This window comes from Lathyrus oleraceus, chromosome 5 (genome assembly GCF_024323335.1).
Source record: "Lathyrus oleraceus cultivar Zhongwan6 chromosome 5, CAAS_Psat_ZW6_1.0, whole genome shotgun sequence".
Taxonomy (NCBI): domain Eukaryota; kingdom Viridiplantae; phylum Streptophyta; class Magnoliopsida; order Fabales; family Fabaceae; genus Lathyrus; species Lathyrus oleraceus.
In genome coordinates, this window is record NC_066583.1 from 191,102,482 (window position 1) to 191,123,859 (window position 21,378).

Below are 21,378 nucleotides of genomic sequence, written 5' to 3' on the forward strand. Positions count from 1 at the left end.
TAATAATAATAACTAATAACAATTTTTGATCACAAAAATCTCTCATTTTATTCATAAAATTTTGGAAGGATTACATTGAGTATAATTTTAGAAACCAAAAAGTACAAAGACAAGAGGAACGGAGGGTCTCATCCTAAGGATCCCTAGAAACTGAATTAGATGAACTAGCCAAGGGTGTATACTTCCTTCGGATGCGTATAATCTCTGACTCAGAAGTTGTCTTCATCTGAGCTTTCTCGAGGACGAGCTGATCAACAATCTTCTTCCAAGCATCGGAAGGTTGAGGAATACTAGAGGAAAATAAATCCTCTTGCTCTCTTTGTCTCTTCATTGCAAGCTCTTCAAGAACCTCAATGAGTGCATCTCTATCTTTCTACACAAGTTACAATTCTACATGCTTTCGGTTCAAAGCATGGAACCACTCTTCCCAAAGGTCCCTCTCTTGCTTCATTTTGGCGAGTGCATCTTACAACTCCTCTACATTTTGGTTGGGGAGAGTTGATGGCTCAGCCACAACCATAGACATCGGTCTTTTGCATGCATACAACATCTTAAGATCCAAGGCTCTCTTCTTCACCCAAGTAGTGTAAGCTTCCAAAGCTACACAATTGCACGGATCAAACTCGTCTCTTCCATTCCTATGAATATTATGCCAAGCATGCACCATTCTACTCTTCAAATTTTGGGTATATTTACCCTCTTGATAGAATATACCTTCTAACTGAACTTTATTAGGTTTATCTCTCACCTAAGCTGACGACGAGCCAAAGCAGGGTTGTAGTTAATTCCTCCTTGTGTACCAATGAGAGGCACATTATAGAACTCACCACAAATGTCAATAATATTCAAGCCATCAAATGCAGAATCAGACAAAACAATATCATCATTAGTGAGAAACATAAGTCTCTGAGACCACTATAGACATTGTTTGTTCTTCAAGAAGACTGTCGTCTGAGGCAAGTGCAAAATAAATCACTTATGAAGAGAGGAACACAACACACAACGATTCCACCACCTTTAGAATTCCTTAAATGCAAAGATAAATACGTGTCACCCAACAAAGTCGGAACAGGATTCCCAATCCAGAAGATTCTAATGGCGTTAATATCAACAAAATTGTCAATGTTAGGGAACAATGCTAAACCATAAATGAGCAAGACAAAGATGGCTTCAAAAGCATCCATGCTACCAACTTGAGCAAAAGTAGTAGCTCTACCAATGAGAAACTCAGAAATTAACCCTAGAATCCATCCTTTCTTCATCATATTAGCATTTAGCTCAGATTTCTTCAAATGAAGAGCCTCGGCTATGACGTGAGATCTCGGAATCTCCTCTAATCCACTAAAAGGTACTTTTTTAGATACGAGCATATCCAAGAGATAGGCATACTCTTCTAACGTAGGCACAAGTTGATAATCAGGAAAAGTGAAGCACCGATAGAGGGGATCATAAAAATGCACCAAGACACTCAAAAGTCATTTAACCACATCAGTAGGCAGTATGGATAAAAGCTTCACATGACGTTGCTTGAAATCCAAGGGATCTAATACAAAGGATGATAGCTTCCTTAACTCATTTAAGTCGGGACATCTGAAATTGTACTTCTTAGTGTTCCTTCTTCCATAATCCATGGTCTAAAAATATTTGCAAATACGACCTTTGTTTCCTTGAAATTTAATTTATATGATGAATGTTATGATGCGCATGTATGCATGAATGAAACAATCATACACAAGGGATCCATACAAGGAAAACACAAACAAAGGTCAAGGGACGGATCAAGTCATCATCAAGATCAATCATTCATTTTGGTGGATTATGGTTTTCACCTTATTAACACCCAAGATCCATTGATTTGATGAGACCGATTGGATCAACCGAGAATCAACGGGTTTGTTGCGAGTCACGAGCATGGAGTTTGTTAAGAACCACCACAAAGGAGTGTACTAAGGATAAAAACCTGTAGATCTTGTTCTAAAAAGTTCCTAGAGTCGTGATCCCATCTATCGAATGTTATAGGTTAGGATGATTGACTCATCAACCCATAGTATTCTCAAGAGAAACTCGTCTGAGTGTCGTATCGTGTAACAACTGTTATCAAGTCTACACTTGAACAGTATCCGCACTACATCCTAAATAGTCCAAGTTGGGTTAAATGTTCTATGGTCCTCAACTTCTTAGACCCCCAAATCAGAGAAAGTAATACCTATCCACGACTTACTCGTGTGACATCAGTAACTCCAAAGAGGTCTCTGCTGAGTGGGGGATCTCATGTCAACTCTTTCATGACTACTCCATCAAAGCCAACATTACTATACCACCCTCCTATATTAAATTTCACTCAAGTTCGGGTTAGAACTTATCTCCTCAGCAGAGTCGCCACTTTATTTCTGTAGCGGTATATTCATGACCATTGAGCTATTGGGTAACTCAAGGTCAATAAAACCAGAGTCGCCACCGCGCTTTCATTATTTCCAAAGGAAAAGGGAAAAAGTATGAACAAAACCCAAATATAAGAAGTTTTCAAATCAAAACTAATAAAATGTCAGAGACTACAGGTAAGGGGGTTGGTTACACAAAGGGAAGGTATTAGCATCCAAAGTGTTCTATGTACTCCTAGGGAGCCCTTTTTTGTGTGTAGGTGTTTTTAGTTGGAAAAGATATTTGCTAAAAAATAGAATGGTGGGATGAGAAAAAGAATTCATTTATTATATTTTTGTGTTTGACAGGACCTTCGGTCATATGCCTACGTACCAACATAAAAATGAGGGATCAAAACCTCGTAGTTCGTGGTAAAAATTTCAAAGAAATGGATCGATTGATTTTAACAAAAGCTTAAATATCTTTTGTTATCAAAGGGAGAATACTCAACCAAACATCCACTGATAATGAGTGTTTTACAACATTTAATAGGGAGGACTCCAACTTGGATTCGATAAACAAGTATGCCATTAACCCCTAATAAAAATAAAGACTTATAATCAATATATCATGGAATGGGATAATTATATCTCAACCAAAGATAACTTAAATCTAAATTCTCTCTTTTGAAAAAGTTTAAAAGCAAAAGGCACAAAAATGGCCAAAAGGATTAGATGAGGTTATTAATTCTTTTTTGTCTTTTGAAATTAAAATCAATATGATTAAGTTTATCAACATTAAGATTAAAGGCATCAAATATGCCATTTCCTTTGGACTATTAAGCAAGGAATAAGCATAACCATCCAAGCAATCAATATGAAGATCAAAGGCATCAAATAAAGATAGCCAAAATCCAAGCAAGCACTCCGAAAAAGAAATCTTCAGTGTCTTCAAATGTATCAGATAAAATATTCCTTGTGGCAAACTCATAGAAATAATCATCAGATATAAACAATAAGATCAAAATGACAACTTAAGTACAGAGACAAAAATAGCAGATAAACCAATGGAATTCTCAAGGCTTGTATCAGATGAATGGTATTGGCTAAGATAACTCAGTCTCAAATAATGGCATTCGCCAAGTCCTTCAAATCATAGGGATATTGCCTATTCTAAGTCCAAAATATCATATCAAGTCAAGGGCAGAGGTCCAAAAGTCCACAAATATATTTTTTAGGGGTTTTGTTTTTATTAGGTATTTTAGGGTTCAAAGACCATAAATAGAACAAAATCACAAGCATACAATATAATACAAGCACAAAATAAGGCTAAAGTGAGCAAAGTAAAAATGACTGAAACATAAACAAATTGCATGAAATGTAAATTGCAATGAATGATAAAGTGCATAATTTTAAATTGCATTAAAGGAAATGACATGAAAAATAAAGTCAATACAAAGGAATGTTAGTGGAAGAAGAAAATTGTTTAAGTCATCCTTTGGAGAACACTCAACCATCCACTCACAAGCATGAAGATATGAACCAAGACATCATCTATGAGAAGGGCTCTAACTTGGATAAATCAACAAGTATGCCACTAGCTATCACAAATGGAAAAAAAAGTTAAATCTTCACACAATACCATGAGGAATCGGAGAATTACAATCTCACTTACAAAAATGCTATGCCTTTGGGACAGATTTAGCTCTATGTTAAGCAATCGTAATTGGACTTATGTAGAAGTCACAACTATTTGAGGTCGGGCAATAAAAATATTGGTGTTAATACATACTAGAGATATGGTACAAAGAACCAAACTCCTAAAGCATACCACACACAAAAATAAAATAGGATGAACCTATCTCAATCAAGCTCATGTTGATTCATATGACACAAGGACATTGATGAATCAACTAGCATTTGAATATTTGAGGAGTCATTGGTCAATGATGGATAGGGGAAGAAGGAGATGAATATGAAGAGAAATGTAAATGGAAACCCAAATTGATCAAGGGAGGAATTTCATTTGATCAATACTATCCATTCATCTTGAGGGATGAAGTTTACACTTTATCAACCCCCTAAATCCAATAATATTGATCAAATGGAAGTTCAAATCAATCATGATCAAGGCCAAATAGAAGATGAAACATCATAAGGTCAGCCAAATAGCCCAACATAATATTTAGACAATTAATCAAATTAAAATAAATCTTTAAATGAATAAAATGCATTTTACAAGAGAAAAAACCTCAAATCCCTTCAAATCACCAAATAAATGGTCAAGAAATTTATCCTAGGTTAAATAAGGTTAAAGCATCTTGGACAAAAAATTTGAGAATTTTTGGAAAGTCAGAAGTATTTAAAATTAATTAAAAATAAGTCAAAAACTATTAAATTCACAAAAAAAATATCAAATCCAATCCAAAAAAAAATATTTTTATTCAAAATATGAAAGAGGGAATTATTTAAAGATTTTTGGTGAAAGTCCCATATTTTTTGGATATAAATTGAAATTATTATGAATTTAATAAGAAAGGGGTATTTAAAATATTAAAATGAAAATCAATTAAATCAGAAAAAAGGAGGGTCATCAGATCTCCCTCATTAATTGAGGTGGCAGATCTGATGGCCACGTGCATGAGGCCTATGGTGGACTAAAGTCAATGCGCAACAAATAGGGTAATCAGAACCAATGACCAAAATTAGAAGCCATTGACCATATCAGATGGCCTGGATCATTCCAGCGCACCACAGGAGCCATAGCTTCGGTCATCTTCTCCAGTGACCTTCACCGGACTGGTCCAACCAAAAGCTTCACAAAAATAAAAGATTCACACATGGGTTTAAAGAGAAAATCACAAGGAACACGAATCTGACCTCCATTTCTTCTAATTCTCATTATATAGAAAGATATGTTGAATTGAAAAATGAGGTATGCAAACTGATTTGTTTTGATTTGACCTTAAAGCAACTCAATCTTGTTGCATACGTTGGTAGGACTTCAGTCAAACACAAATTAAGTAAAATTATGGAGAATTGACAGAGAATCGAAGACTTTAAGTTTCTGAAAATTCACCTTCGGGTGGAGAATTCTGAGCTAGATCTCAATGCAAATGATGTTGGTATTGCTCCCTCTTTCTTGTAGGAGATGATTGGGACACAAAAGGCTTTGAATCCTTGGAGTTTTAGTTCAAAAATAGAAGGAGAATTAAAACTCGATTTCAATTTAAACCTTCAAGGTATTCTGTCAATGGTGGTTTGGGATTGGTGATCAAAGCTTAGGTAAGGGTCCTCTTCAATTCCGAGGCCAGTGAGTTCATTATATAGGCAATGCAAAGTGATATTCACACCATTTCAAATTGAATCCAAAAATAGCAACCCATGTCCATGGTTGCATGAGCATACATTAAGGCCTAAATAATGATTGTAATAAGTCCAAATTTGTGCACATTTGATGTTGAGATCACTTCATGAAGCCATGCAAAGGTGTGTTAAAATTAAGTTCAAAAGATGCCAAATAGGGCCATTCAAAATAACCATACGCAAGTCGCTCAATTTTGATCCAAATGCAATGAACTTGGACTCTTTGGAAAGCTAGCATGAAGGGGAACAACTTTTATGTTAGAACGTTTTCCGTTTGAATCTTATATCATGATAAATTTTGACCTTGAAGTTGGAGGAACCAAACATACTTGAAAATTTTCTAAGTTAAAAGTCAAATGACCCCTTTTTCCACCTTGAATAACTTTTGCTATGAGCTTCGAATGGCTTTGCTTCCTTCTTCAAAGTTGTAGCTCTTTCAATTCTCTTCAATTTTTTTACACATTTGTCACCATTTTGAGCTTACATGATGGAGTTATGGATTTTAGAAGTTGAGTAAAATTGCTTGTTCAATGGTGATGGCCCAAAATGACCTATAATGTTTCCTCTTAGTACATGCTCTTGCAAGTGGAATTTGACCTTTCTCAAAGAAAAAAGTTGGATAATGCATATTGAAATTGATCATGAAACTTCTATGATCTTCATATCACGCAAAATGAGCAAGTTATAGTTCTTGGAAGTTGACCTTCTATCTAGGGCATAGACAAAATGACTTATAATCTTTCACCATAAAGAATGACTTTCCAAGAAAACATAGATCTTGATGCCAACATGAAAGTTGATTGAAATGTCATAAAGAGTAACTTTTCTATTGGAATAATTTTCATATGACAAATATTATAGGAGATAGGGTCTAGGGAACCCTAGATTTGACCATTTGACTTTTCTGGTCAACCTCCTTGAACCAACTTGCAAACTTGAAGTTCCTTTGCTATTAGTGGCTCATGGAGGATCATATATGTATAGGATGGAGTACAATGGAGTATCCCTTGATGATATTTGGTAAAATGTTGAAGAAATTTATTGAGGAAGGCACACAAGATATGCAGATGAATTAGGACTTCCATGACAAACAAGCTTCAATCTCTTGATGAATACTTGATCAAAATGACAAATCAAGAATATGGGGATCCATATATGATACTTGGAACCAATATGAACCTTTCTTTTATTGATATCTTGCATCGAGGATTCAGTACTATTGTCATTGATTTTGAGTTAACGAAGATTTGTATGTTTTATGGTTAACAAAAGGATTGTGATTCTATGAAGTTCTATTTTGGAAGGAAATTCATGGGCGGAGTAATATCGAATTGTAACTGAATGAATGCTGAAAGATTTTGCTCTATTCCTTTTTTGATTTGATTCGATACTTGTTGACTTTGTTGTTTCTTGAAGTTATTGGCTGATTTTCTCAATGTTAGACCCTCTACAAAACACGTGAAAAAGAGCTTCCCTTGGCCATTTTGATTTTATTTTAATTTTCTCTTAAAAATAATAGCATCCTAATAATTAATATTAAAGTGATAATAGTAAACCAATACTAATAATAATTAAAAAAAATATCAATACTAATAATACTTAAATAAATAAAGAAATTAATGATAGTCATGATTAAAAGAAAATCAAAATAAAATCACTCACTTAATTCATGATAACTAAAACTAGACAAAAGAAATTAAATAAAAAAAATTATGGACTTTTTACTTATGAAGAAATAATAATTTATAATTTTGGTAAATAATAAAAGTAATGTAATAATAATAACTAATAATAACAACAAAAAAGATTTTTATTTTTTTTATTTTGCTTGATTTTTTTTATTAAAAATAAATAATATAATAATTATTAAAAACAATTTAAATAAAAATAAGTACAAATTTTAATTTTAAAATAATAAAAAGAGAAAAAAATCTAAAAGTGGAGAAAGTGGGATTCGAACTCAAGACCTCTCCTTTGTAACTCCTTACACATTCTCTTCTACAAACTATGTCAGTTCATTTATTCGAAATAAAGTGGTCATAGAAAACATGTGAAGGGTTGACAAAATTTGGGGTACGAGAGTGTGCAATTTAAAGTCAAGTGCTAGATTGTAAAGCTTACATGTGTGGGTTTTGAGGGAGTTGCTTCGACTTTAGCCTGCTTCAACACCACTTTAGCACCAACAGCATCTCTAGACCTCTTCCTATGCTCGACGACTAAAAATATGCAAAACAAAATATGAACAAAGAGGAAAAGATTTGGGGATTAAATGGATTTTGAAGAGACCCTTTTGCTTTCCTCACCTTCGTGTATGGGGGTTTCAACCCTAACATGATTTATGTCAACATGAAGGTGGCCTTTGAAACTGTATATGTCATGCTTAGTTGGAGTCACTCGCATGGTAGGTAGGTTTCAAGCTTTTGTTTTTTAGCACCTTTGTATCTTCCCCACAAATGAACCACCTTGGAAATGGAGGGACGAAAGCTAGAGCCATTTCGCTGGTGGACAATGGGAAAAATTTAGGCGGATAAAAATTCAATGCAAAAGTGTACTTGTCCTTCACATGATTAGGAATGCTCAAGTTGGTAAGTTTCATCATCATTTTCTCTTTAAGAGTTACGACTATTTCATAAATCGTCTGATTAAGGTCGTTAGGGTCATAACCGTTTCAAAGTATTTCTGGAAAGCTTGGATCTCTTTGATGTGTTTGGCTATACCTTTGTTGAACTTTTCTGAAGAGAAGAGAAAATGTCAGTTAGATATCGAGTTAATGTTCAAGCATTTGAAAGTTATTTGGCATGATAGGCTTTCCACCAAGTGTCTAACTCTTGGGTGCGTTAGAAAGATGGTTCAAATGCAAATGGACTAAGCATGGGACGATCAGTAGCATGTCGAGCCAGTCTTTGAAGGTATTTGTCTTCAGAGTAGTCGACAGTAGAAGACATAGCTCACTTTTTTTGGTTGAATAAGGGCTTGGGCATGGTTTGACTGATTCCAAACTGAGGTGATACCAAATTTGGTTGATAATAGAGGTTCTTCACATTCTCTTTGGAAGTTCCAAGTCTGGTTCAGAGAAGCTTTGGAGTGAGGAAAACTTCCCATGTTTTCTTCGAATCTGACCCTTATTTGCCAGTAGCAGGGAAATTCCGGTTAAACCACTTGAGTCTGTAAGTTAGTTTTGCAAAAGGAGCCATTGTTGGGTTAAAGTGATAGTGCTTGGGAAACATAAAAAAGTAGGTCAAAATGCTTCTCGATTTGATTTGTTCTTATCAGTCGGGGTCATTTAACACGCCTATTTTTAATAATGTCACTAGCATTGTTCAGTTTGTTGACATCAAGAGAAAGCTTAAATGTAGCATTAATCCAGAGTTGTAACAGCCAGAATGGTCCAGAAAGTAGCAAATTGTCTTTGGGTTGTAGGGTTTTCAGAGCATCAGTAACTACTCTTAAAGATTCATAAAGTGATCCTAGAATTAACTGGCTGAGGATGATGTCACACCCTTCGTGCAGTTGGTTGGATAAATTTAAGTAACGCTTTGCCTTTTTCAGAGACTTGTAGTAAAATATGCATCTCAATAGCCATAAGGAGAGGAAGGCAATATGCTATTTGTCATAAAATTCAGGATTGTTAGTAACATGATAATCCTCTATATATTTACCAAAACTGGCACGATTTATGTCGAAGTCTATGGTATCTTCCTCTCTCTCATTAGGATCGAAATTTTCTTTGTTTGGGCGAAGGCCAGTAATGGTTGCGATATAAAAAAGGGTAGGTGTCACCATTCCACAAGGAAGTTAGAAGGTGTTGGTGGTACTCTCCCAAAAATACAAAGAGGCGACCAACATGTTTTGGAAATAAGATGGGCCAGTTCTCGACAACTGGATCATGTTGAAGACACCTATCGACTTCTAGGTTTCACTCATTTTTGCCTCAATTTTGTTCATCCAGAGGATGTAATCCTCATTCTTTCTAGTATGAGGTGCTGAATGGAAAATGTGCAAGGTGGAAATTATATATTATAGGTTTAAGGGTTCCTTAACACTAACCATGGGTTTAGTCCTATGATAAGAAGGGAAAAAGTCTCTAAGCTTAGTAAGAACTACAGAAGTATCATGCATTGGACCCATGAGTGCATGGGTTTTTCCATAAATGGGGTAAGGAATGATTACCTGGGATTTATAGATTTGGTGGTTCTCTTCATAGTTAGGAGGCTCTAGTATGTCCTCCTAATTTCCAATGCCAATGGCAAATGAGAGCATGTGAGCTAATGGAAGAGTTTCTTTGGTGTTCTTCGTTTTTAAAGCCATTAGGTTTAAGGGTTCCTTAACACTAACCATGGGTTTAGTCCTATGATAAGAAGGGAAAAAGTCCCTAAGCTTAGTAAGAACTACAGAAGTATCATGCATTGGACCCATGAGTGTATGGGTTTTTCCATAAATGGGGTAAGGAATGATTACCTGGGATTTGTAGATTTGGTGGTTCTCTTCATAGTTAGGAGGCTCTAGTATGTCCTCCTGATTTCCAATGCCAATGGAAAATGAGAGTATGTGAGCTAATGGAAGAGTTTCTTTGGTGTTCTTCGTTTTTAAAGCCATTGTTGTGAGCGTGGGTTTGATTTTTGAAGGTCAAGAAATTTGGAAGATGGAGTTTTCTGATAGCAATATGTTGAAAAAGAGATGAAGAGTGGATGAAGAGGTAATTATACTGAAAGAATAAAAACTCTTCAGTTTTATGCTTGACAAATGGCTCAAACTTTATTGACACGTGGTACCATCTAAGAGGCAAAATTGAAACGATTTTGTACACCTAGCCACACCACCCTATGAAGACAAAACCATGATAATGAGTTATGGGTTAGTGGGAAAATGCATGTTTTCAAGGTGACGGTTGATGGAAAAGTCATGATGGCTATGCCGTCAGTCCACTAGCAAAAATAGTGTTTAAGAAAGTAAAAAACACCCATTTCTCATGTTCCTCGAAAAAGGCCTTTTGGGGGGGGGGGGGGGGGGGTAATTTATTGTTAGAAGACTTGAAGCAAGTTAAGGTCAGCTAGAATTTTGTCTAAATGTTATGCTACCAAGGTCGAAGTTTAAAGAAGAGATGTGAAAATGTGACTCAGGATTTTTCAAAATAAAGGAACATTTTTCCTAACATTTCAACAGCGTGAAGATTTGGGTTTTCGACTATGTCGAATAAAATTTATTTGGACGCGAAGAAGTGTTTTGTTCAAATAAATAACTATTTCTCTGTCTTACCTAAGAAACATGTGGAGAACATTTAGAAGCAAGACGCATGCAAGGATCTATGTGGCGAAGGCTAGAGAAATGAACGTTAGGAGCAGTTATTTTATACTTGTATAAGTAGGGATTCTAGTGTTACAATTAAGGGTGTTTATTTGATTTCACTAAAAAAATCTCATAAATACCAAAAGTACCAACGTTGGAGAGGAACAAGTTCATTGAGAAATGTATGAATCTTGAAACACCATTTTCATTCAAATACAAAGTATTTCATTTCCGTTTATGATCTTTATCAATTTACCTTTATTTCTCTTTTAAGTGCGTTGTTACTGCACTTTTCATTTTACAAGCTTTTTTATTTCTTCTACATTGTCGAAATTACTATTTTTCTTAACTATTTCGACTACGTCGAAATCTTTCACAATCTGTACACAAACTATAAACAAAAGGTTTTAGCACCATGTTCTAGGATTCCCTAGTTGATCCTGCTAGTAACCTTTAATAAGAGACTAACGGTTGCGTACCAAACTTTCCAGTAAACGGTCACTGACCTTTCTGACAATAGATGGTCAATTTTTCTCCAAGGAAAACATATTCCTCATAGTGATGATAATCAAGATTTAAATCTTGATATTTCCGAGTCTTCTTCTTTCGCAACACAAGTGCCTACTTCATATGAAGAAGTTGATAGAGATGATGTGCATGTTATTCGTTATGACCATGAAGAAGGCATATGGGAAAACTAATAAGTATTATTATTTCAAAATATACATGATTGATTGTTTGTTATAATTTTTAAGTGTTGTACTAACAAGTATTATTATTTCAAAATATACACTACTGCTAAAAACACCTATCATAACGGCTGGAAAAGGGATACCACCATGCTGAACCAACCATCACTACGCCAAAAAAGACCTATGAGAGCGCTTTTTTTGGCCTTTAAAAGCGCTTAAAAGCGCTGCCGTAGGTGGCGCTGCTATAGGTTTTAGCAGCGCTTTTTGTTTACTAAAAAGCGCTGCTAAAGGTTGTCAATAGAGAGCGCTTTTTAGTAAAAAGCGCTGCTAAAGGTGGTATATAGACAACCTTTAAGAGCGCTTTTTACTAAAAAGCGCTCTCTATTGACAACCTTTAGCAGCGCTTTTGAGTAAAAAGCGCTCTTAAAGGTTGTCTATATACCACCTATAGCAGCGCTTTTTACTAAAAAGCGCTCTCTATTGACAACCTATAGCAGCGCTTTTTAGTAAAAAGCGCTCTCTATTGACAACCTATAGCAGCGCTTTTTACTAAAAAGCGTTCTCTATTGACAACCTTTAGCAGCATTTTTTAGTAAAAAGCGCTCTCTATTGACAACCTTTAGCAGCGCTTTTTACTAAAAAGCGCTGTCTTTTCCTCTAGTAAAATAACAAAACGCTGCCTTCAGTTTAAGCCTACCATTTCAACCTGTAATATTTTTTGGGAATAATCCCATAAACCTGTAAATCAAGCCTCTCTAATTCAAGCATTTGGAGTCATAATTCAAGCATTTGTAATTTTTTAAACCAACACAAGCAAACCAACACAAGAATGAACACATTTGGAGTCATAATTCAAGCAAACCAACACAAGGATAGATAGGCACTGAACACATTTGGAGTCATAATTCAAGCATTTGTAATTTTTTAAAGCAAACCAACACAAGGGCCATGCAACAAATGATCCTATTGCATCTCGCAGCAATGTTGTCTCTGAAACAATGTCAGGTATCGGTAGCAACGCATCCTTATCTAATACAACATCAACCGATACTTTAAGGTGTCCATCCGGGAGCGGTCTATGGTGAAGTAAATCTCCCGAAGTGTTGTGCACTTTTCCCTTGCCAACTAGGCGATAAGTCGGTGACGATAAGTATAGCTGACAAGATGAAATGCCCTAAACCAATAATAAATATGTTACTTTTAATGTGTATATATTTCAATTAACATAAATGTGCTATTTTAATTTCAAAATAACATTTATAATTACCTCGGGAAATTTATTTTGACAATTGATACTGGCTTTCTCACTAGTTTCTTTCAACTGTGAACTGCACTTTTCCATACACCTATATCTCTCATTATCCTTTTGCAATTGAAGAACTTGCGCTTGTAATGCCTGCAACGTCTCCATCACTTCTTGATTGCTAGGATTTCTTCTCCTTGGATTCTTATACAAGGAAGTTGGAGTACAACCATGCCCTTTACCCCTCACCCGACCGGGATACTCAGGAACATTTAGTGCTCTACTAAGTACGCTCCTGTTCTCCTGGTCCTCAGCTGTGCTTATCGATTGAGATAGGGTCTCCTGAAATCCATTTACATATCGGAAATTATTAGTGGAGATAAAAAAATTAATTATATATTATTAAACTTTTTATTTAATTAAAGACACAATGTTCTACTTACACATTCATCATAAATATGTTGAACGTCATCCCTAACAGTTCCATCCTTTCCCACACGAGCTTCTTTCCACAAAACATGTGGCGGAAGTGATGTTGCGTCACTTTTCGTCTCGTCTAACTACGCATTGACACAAATAATAAGATAATCAATTATAACACATTGAGACAATTAATAAGATCGTAGCATTTTTGTATACTTACAATTTTTTCCTCTAAGCGTGCATATCCCAAACGCCCTTTTTTGTATGCATACGTGGGATTTGACGCTCTCTCGCGATTTGTGGCACTCACTTTCTTGAAATTTTCGTCTCTTCTTTGGGCTACAAAAGTAACCCATTCTTCTTCTGTAATGAAGATCGCATACTTCACTGGATATTCCGGATCATATTCAACAAAAAAAATTTCTTTGTCCTTAAGATACTTGTTTGTTAAAAATGTTCTCCACCCTCTGTGTCTTTTTCCGGCCAATTGAAGTATATACTTTTTTCGGATAGTTGTATCTTCAATGTTAAAAGACCTCTACGAAAAAATATTGGAATAGAGTGTGTTAGTATAAGTAATTTAAACACATTATCGTCAATATAAAGAAAATATAAACAATCATATATTGTACCAGTATCTCAGTCCAAATCTTATCTTTAGCGCTACCCAACTCTTTATTACTCCATCTTGTAGCAGTGATTGGAATGTGCATACGAACAAGTGTACCAATGTAGCTTGCCAACTTTGCAGCATTAGACCCAATTAGTTGGTTATCAGCATTCCAATTTACATTATATGTTACTGCTTTATCTCTATCACGAATGATACTCTTCATAATAGTGATGCCTCGTGTAATTTCTTTTTCTGAAGTATCATCAGGAGCATTTGCATCTTGTGAGTTTTCTTGATCACTAGCCATTTAACCTGTAATAAAGAAAAAATATAAAAATGAAATGAAAAATATAAAAATCCATAATCAATAATCCATATATATATTGAATAATATAAAATGACATAGGCTATAATTAAATTTTCTTGAATGACATAGGCTATAATTATACTATTACCTTTTTCAGTAACGTCTCTTTCTTTTCTTGGTAGGAATATGTTCTACTTTTCTTTTAACAACGCGGACGGTTGGATTGATCCAAATACCCTCATTATGATCATTTCTAATACATGATTCATTCTCATTTTGATCATTTATGGTAAAAGATTCAATCTCAACATCAATATCACCTTGATCTCCAATTCTTTCATCAATTACTTTGTTAGATAAAAGCACTATAGACCATTTCGTACTTGTCGGATCAGTGACATAGAATACTTGTTTAGCTTGAGAGGCTAGAATGAAAGGCTCATCTGTGTAACCCACCCTATTAAGATCAACTTGCAAAAATCCTGACTTATCCACTCGTATGCCATTATTATTTTCAACCCACTTGCAACCAAATATAGGAATCTGAAACTTCTCATAATCAAACACCAAAATGCGCTCGATAACCCCAAAATATGACAGATTTGCAAATTTCGGGTTTAAGTCCTTCACACTTGATATGTGCATTGCTTCAGCTACCAAGGTGACACCACTATTTTGCATAGTACTTTTATCATCTTGTTCTTTGGTATAAAATGTGTATCCATTAATTGCGTATGCGCTATAAGAAAACACAACCAAACTTGGACCATATGCTAAACATCTCAACCTTTCTGTTATTGAAGCGGGATCTGAACGATACTTTGAATAAATATGTTCCTTAAACCATGGTATGAAACTTCGATTGTGCTCTCGTACTATCCAATTCTCATTTCTATTCGGATTTAAACCTCGAAGAACACCCTTGTGCATTTCAACATACGGCTCAACCTCAATCTCATTGTGCAGAACATACAAATGCACGTGATCTCGTTCGACCCTTGATACTGTCACAACTTTATTTCCAATTAGCTGTTTACCTTCTTTTTTTTCAACAATATGAGATTTGGGGAGTCCAATTGATTGAACATTTGACAAATATTCTGTACAAAACTCAACCGCTTCTTCAACAATGTATCGTTCGGCAATACAACCCTCTGGTCGACTTCGGTTTTTCACATACCCTTTTAATATTTTCATATAACGTTCAGCATGGTACATCCATCTCATATAAGCTGGTCCGCACAATTGTGTCTCTTTCACAAGATGAACGACTAAATGGACCATTATGTCAAAAAACGAGGGAGGAAAATACATTTCAAGATCACACAAAGTAACAACTATTTCTTTTTGCAATGTTGGTAAGATCGCAGGATCGATCATCTTACTGCAAATTGACTTGAAGAAAAAACACAATTTAGTTATTGCGCTTCTTACTTTTTCTGGCAGAATAGAACGTATACTTATCGGTAGAAAATGTTCCATTATAACATGGCAATCATGCGTCTTTAAACTCTTTAACTTGAGGTCTTTCATAGACACAAGTCTTCTAATATCTGATGAGTAGCCTTCTGGAACTTTAACTTCACTTAGGAACTTACACAATATTTTTTTCTTCTTTCTAGATAGAGTGTAAATAGCAGGTGGTAGATATGTTCGTTTTCCTTTCTTCACGGGTCCCAATTCAGTTCTCATTCCCATGTTTACCATGTCCTTCCTTACATTAAGGCCATCCTTAGACTTTCCTTGTATATTGAGTAACGTACCAATAACACTGTCAAATACATTTTTTTCAATATGCATAACATCGAGGAAATGTCTTACATACAAAGACTTCCAATATGGCAGTTCAAAAAAAATTGACCTTTTCTTCCACCCACTCTTGACAAGTGTATGTGCAAAAGGCTTGCCAAACTTAGTACTTACGTCCTTCACCTTTTCAAAAATTTGATCACCTGTCAACATTGTTGGAGCTCTACCTTCTTCTGTATTTCCATTGAATGCTTTTCTCCACCCACGGTAGTGATGATTAGAATTTAAGAATCTACGATGACCGAGAAAGACATTCTTATGACAAAGGTCCAATCGCATCGTATCGGTTCCGTCTTCACAAACAGGACACGCTTTTTCACCTTTAATGCTGTACCCTGATAGATTTCCGTATGCTGGAAAATCATTAATTGTTCCAAACAACATCGCCCTCAAGTTGAAACTTTCTTTCCTATACCCATCATAAACCTCCACACCGTTCTCCCACAAAAACTTTAAATCTTCGATTAAGGGTGTCAAGTATACGTCTATGTCATTCCCTGGTTGTTTAGGCCCAGAAATTAACATAGATAACATCATGTACTTACGCTTCATACATAGCCATGGAGGTAGGTTATAAATCATAAGAATCACAGGCCATGTGCTATGCGAGATACTTTGAACACCATGTGGGTTCATTCCATCAGTAGACAATGCCAAGCGAAGGTTTCTTGCTTCTTTTCCAAATTCAGGATAATCATTATCAATTTTCATCCACTGGGGTGAATCTGCCGGATGTCGAAACTTTCCATCAATAATTCTTTCATCTGCATGCCAAGTCAAGTGTCTTGAATCGGTTTCACTACGATACATGCGTCTAAATCTCGGAATTATAGGAAAATACCATAAGACTTTTGCTGGAGACAACTTTTTCTTATATCGAGGGGCACCACATTTAGGACACTCATTTAACGATGCATACTCGTTTCGAAACAAAACGCAATCGTTTGAACAGGCATGTATCTTATCATAGCTCATGCCAATAGAGCACAACATCTTTTTGGCCTCATACGTTCGATTGGGAAGAACATTATCCTCTGGTAGTATATCTTTCATAAGAGCTAATAACTCTGTGAAACTTTTATCCGACCATCCATTGCCCGCCTTTAAGTTGTACAACTTTAATAACGCAGACAATCTTGTGAATTTTGTACAACCATTATACAACAGTTTCTCTGCATCGCTTACCAACCTCTCGAACATTTTGGGACAGTCCTTAAGATCTTCTTCAAGCGCTTCTGCAATCTCTTCGACTCGATCATAATCATATGTATCTGTGCAATCGTCGTTTGAAGCATAGGTCGTATTATACCCCGATTCAACATTCTCGTTACTTTTCTCACCATGCAAATTCCAACATGTATAACTTCTATCAATTCCATACCGTAGTAAATGCGATGCCAACTGAACCGCGTCAACCTGACTCCCATAACAGCAACTCAAGCAAGGACATGTCATTCGATTGGGGTCTTTGGCGTGCGCAATAGCAAACTTAACAAATTTCGATACCCCATTCTCGTACTCTTTCGACAATCGATTGGAATACATCCATGTCTTATCCATGGTTTTAACGCAAAGTAATTAGGGTACAAAACGGTATAACGCGTTTCTGTCAAAACCCAAAGTATACACGGAATGAATACGGAGCAAGAAAACACAACATATTCACGCAATTTCAGACAAATTCATCACAGTGTACCAGTAATTTGAGGAAGAAATTTACCTCGGATTTACCGAACAGCAACGTCGAGAAGGTCAAACTCACGGAAACACAGGGAATGAGCGCTGTACATATAAAACAACATCAAGGATAAGTCATAACGTATAAAACAATTCAAGAAACTTATATGATGCACATGAACAATTCAAGAACCAAGTAATCGATCATTCAAGAAATTCAATTCACAAGTAAGAACCAAGAAATTCAAGAACCAAGAAATTCAATTCACATTATCAATTTTATTAAATTATCAACTCGATGGGGATATAAGGTTAGTGTGTCAATGGACGAACCGGTATATCAATAGTTAAACTACGTGGACTAATATTAATAAAAGGAGTGCTAACAATACCAACTCTAACACTCTTTTATTGGGTGAAACTCGTCTAAGTCCCACTATTTTGAGTCTTTTGTCTGTCTCCTTTCCAAGAACTCAAGAGCTTGTTGCGACCAAAACACAGTTCCAAATATCATAACTGCTTCCTAATGCATAACTAGAGCTAAATAATATAAAACTGTCTAATTAGCTCAGACGAATCACTTTGAACCTCTAGGCCACCACTCATGATCTTTACTAGTAAGAGGTCATATAGATTTAAGACGGAATACATCCCACACAGGCAGTTTAATTGGAACAGTACCACATATAACTGGTTGTACATAGTTACTGGTTGTAAACAGAACTATACTAAGTGCACAAGTACCTGAGTTTGTCGCTTTGAGATTAAAAAATATAGGACAGAACCGGACAGCTACAACAGCTTTGCTTGCGCAGGGAATCTGTATAGCAGGCCTGCATATCAAGGTCAAATAATAAAGCAACATACATAACTAACATATTTTGGTAACTTGATTCATTAGCTTAACATGAATAATTGAACATAATGATTCATTCTAGATACTAAATTATTAAACACATGCTTTGGGTTTGTATAATATCTAAGCTGAAAGACATACCGAGAAAGATCTTTTCTAGAAAATATGTAAGCTGCATTAACAGATTCAGACGCAGTACCGATTTTGTAAGAACCTGAAATGGGCAAAGACGTGAAGTTTTCAATTAGACGCAAACCATGTAATAAAAGCTAAGCAAGAATTTATCTATAAAGGAAGAAAACAACATATATGGTTCCCTCAGATCCTCAAGACCTCCTATTTGCTCACCACGATACTCAACAACCTGCAGACAAGCACATGAAAAATGTACATATAGTCCATCAGGGTTCATTTTACACTACAGTGACCATCTTAAAAATTCACATAATATTAAAACATCATTTTACAACATTAAATAGGATTGCCAAAATATGACTGTAGCAGACAAAGTTATGCCAAAATATGAATGTACATTTTGAAGTTTAACTGTTCATTCAAACCAACATGTAATAGGATTGCCAAAATATGAGACATTGCTCTAAGTTCTTGAAACCATATCACATATATCACTGTAGCAGACAAAGTTATTCCATTTGAGTATCCAACATTTAACATCAAAATCACTTTCTAAAATTTCAGTAATAGTTAGAATATGAGGATACAATGGTGCAAACATATCAGTTCATTCCTTCCTACTTTCTCAGCAAATTTAAACAAATGTTGAAAAGGCACTGATTCTATTAGAACTCCCAACATTATTTCTAAGTCAATGGCGATGCAAGTTACAGAATATCATTTATATCAGAACAAGATGAAACTTTCGGTAAGTTACAGAATATTAAGCAAACATAGTCACAAACTCTAATAATCGATACTGACAAATAAATAACCCATAATGTAGCAATGCAAGTCCATTCAAACCAAAATCGACCACCTACTCTTTGACTTCTAGGGCAAAACAGAAAGACACGAAAACCTAACCTTAAAACGCAATGAGATTTCCAGGTATTGAATCCTTCTCTTTCGAATGCAGTCTCTTTCAAATTTGCAGTGTTTATCGTTGAGATTTCCAGGTACTCTGTGGAATTTTTTCCAGGGCAGCGAGAGCTTCGAACGAGAGAGAGTGAAAGAGGGATTTCTGAAAGTCAGGGATTTTGTAATATTAGATTTATTATAATTTTTATAAATGACCTATGAGAGCGCTTTTACCATGAAAGCGCTTTCATAGATGTGAGACTGAGACCTATAAGAGCGCTTTTACCTTAAAAGCGCTTTCATAAGTCTGAAACCCATGAGACCTATAAGAGCGCTTTTACCTCAAAAGCGCTTTCATAAGTGTGAAACCCATGAGACCTATAAGAGCGCTTTTACCTTAAAAGCGCTTTCATAAGTGTGTGAGACTGAGACCTATAAGAGCGCTTTTACCTTAAAAGCGCTTTCATAAGTGTGAAACCCATGAGACCTATAAGAGCGCTTTTACCTTAAAAGCGCTTTCATAAGTGTGAAACTCATAGATGTGAGACTGAGACCTATAAGAGCGCTTTTACCTTAAAAGCGCTTTCATAAGTGTGAAACCCATGAGACCTATAAGAGCGCTTTTACCTTAAAAGCGCTTTCATAAGTGTGAAACTCATAGATGTGAGACTGAGACCTATAAGAGCGCTTTTACCTTAAAAGCGCTTTCATAAGTGGAGACCTATAAGAGCGCTTTTACCTTAAAAGCGCTTTCTTTACATAGGCGAATTTTTTTTCAAGCTATTACAGCGCTTTTTTTAAAAAGCGCTTTCTTTTTGGTGCTGCCAAAAGCACTTTTTGGCGTAGTGCATTGTGAGGTGAGGTGTGATTGTATATACAATACTTTCCACCACAATCGTGCAAACGTGATTATAAGTTATGTAGCAACCTACCTAACACAACAATTACTTTAAAGAACTGTTGTGATATTCTATAATGCATAATATTTAACAACGGTTGGAATACACGAAGAATGTTTCAGAAACTTACATGTCCCATAATGGCATCTGGAATGAAATAAGGACGAAGCTGAAGTTAGAGCTGCAAACTTGTGTCTATTTTGAATGGATATTATTCTGGATCTTTCACACAAGTTTTCAACGCTCACTTTAGCTTCGTCCTCGTTATTGAAAACAACATCCCTACCTACAAGTCAAAACAAATAGAAAGTTCAAATGAAACAAGCTATTGAAACATAAACAATAATAGATAAACAAATTTTATAACATAAACTATAATGAAGATGAACCTGTAAAGTAGCATTTTCCTAAGATTTGATAAAACAAAGGAATACTTCAAAGAAGACGAATTAGTTGGATACGTTTGGGGTTTCCATATGAGAGAAAGGAGTGAGAGAGATGTTAGGGTTTTATTTTGAGAGAGATAGTGAAAGAAATGTTAGGATTTTGTTTTGAAAGAGACGGTTGTAATGTACTGAAGCCAGAAATAATTTTTGCTTATATATAAATAAGTAGCATATTTTACTACGGTTGAAAATAAGAACCGTGATGAAATGATTGAAACTTATACCACGATTGATTATAACAATCGCGGTGATATAAAAGTTAAACCCATTATGTCATGATAAATGAAAAATTGTTGGTGTTGGGATTCGAACCATTTCACTCCAGATACCTTTCACTACGGTTGGTACATATGACCGTTGTGAAAT

General features: G+C 35.4%; 1 long non-coding RNA gene across 1 annotated transcript; it reads right to left on the reverse strand.

The window, feature by feature from the left end:
* Window positions 1-18,517: 18,517 nt before the first annotated feature.
* Window positions 18,518-19,735, reverse strand: LOC127087772 (uncharacterized). The gene is made up of 3 exons (XR_007790028.1): window positions 19,674-19,735; window positions 18,774-18,996; window positions 18,518-18,609 (listed from the first exon to the last, which is right to left on the reverse strand). It is a non-coding gene; the product is annotated as an uncharacterized LOC127087772 (long non-coding RNA).
* Between the last annotated feature and the right edge of the window lie 1,643 nt (window positions 19,736-21,378).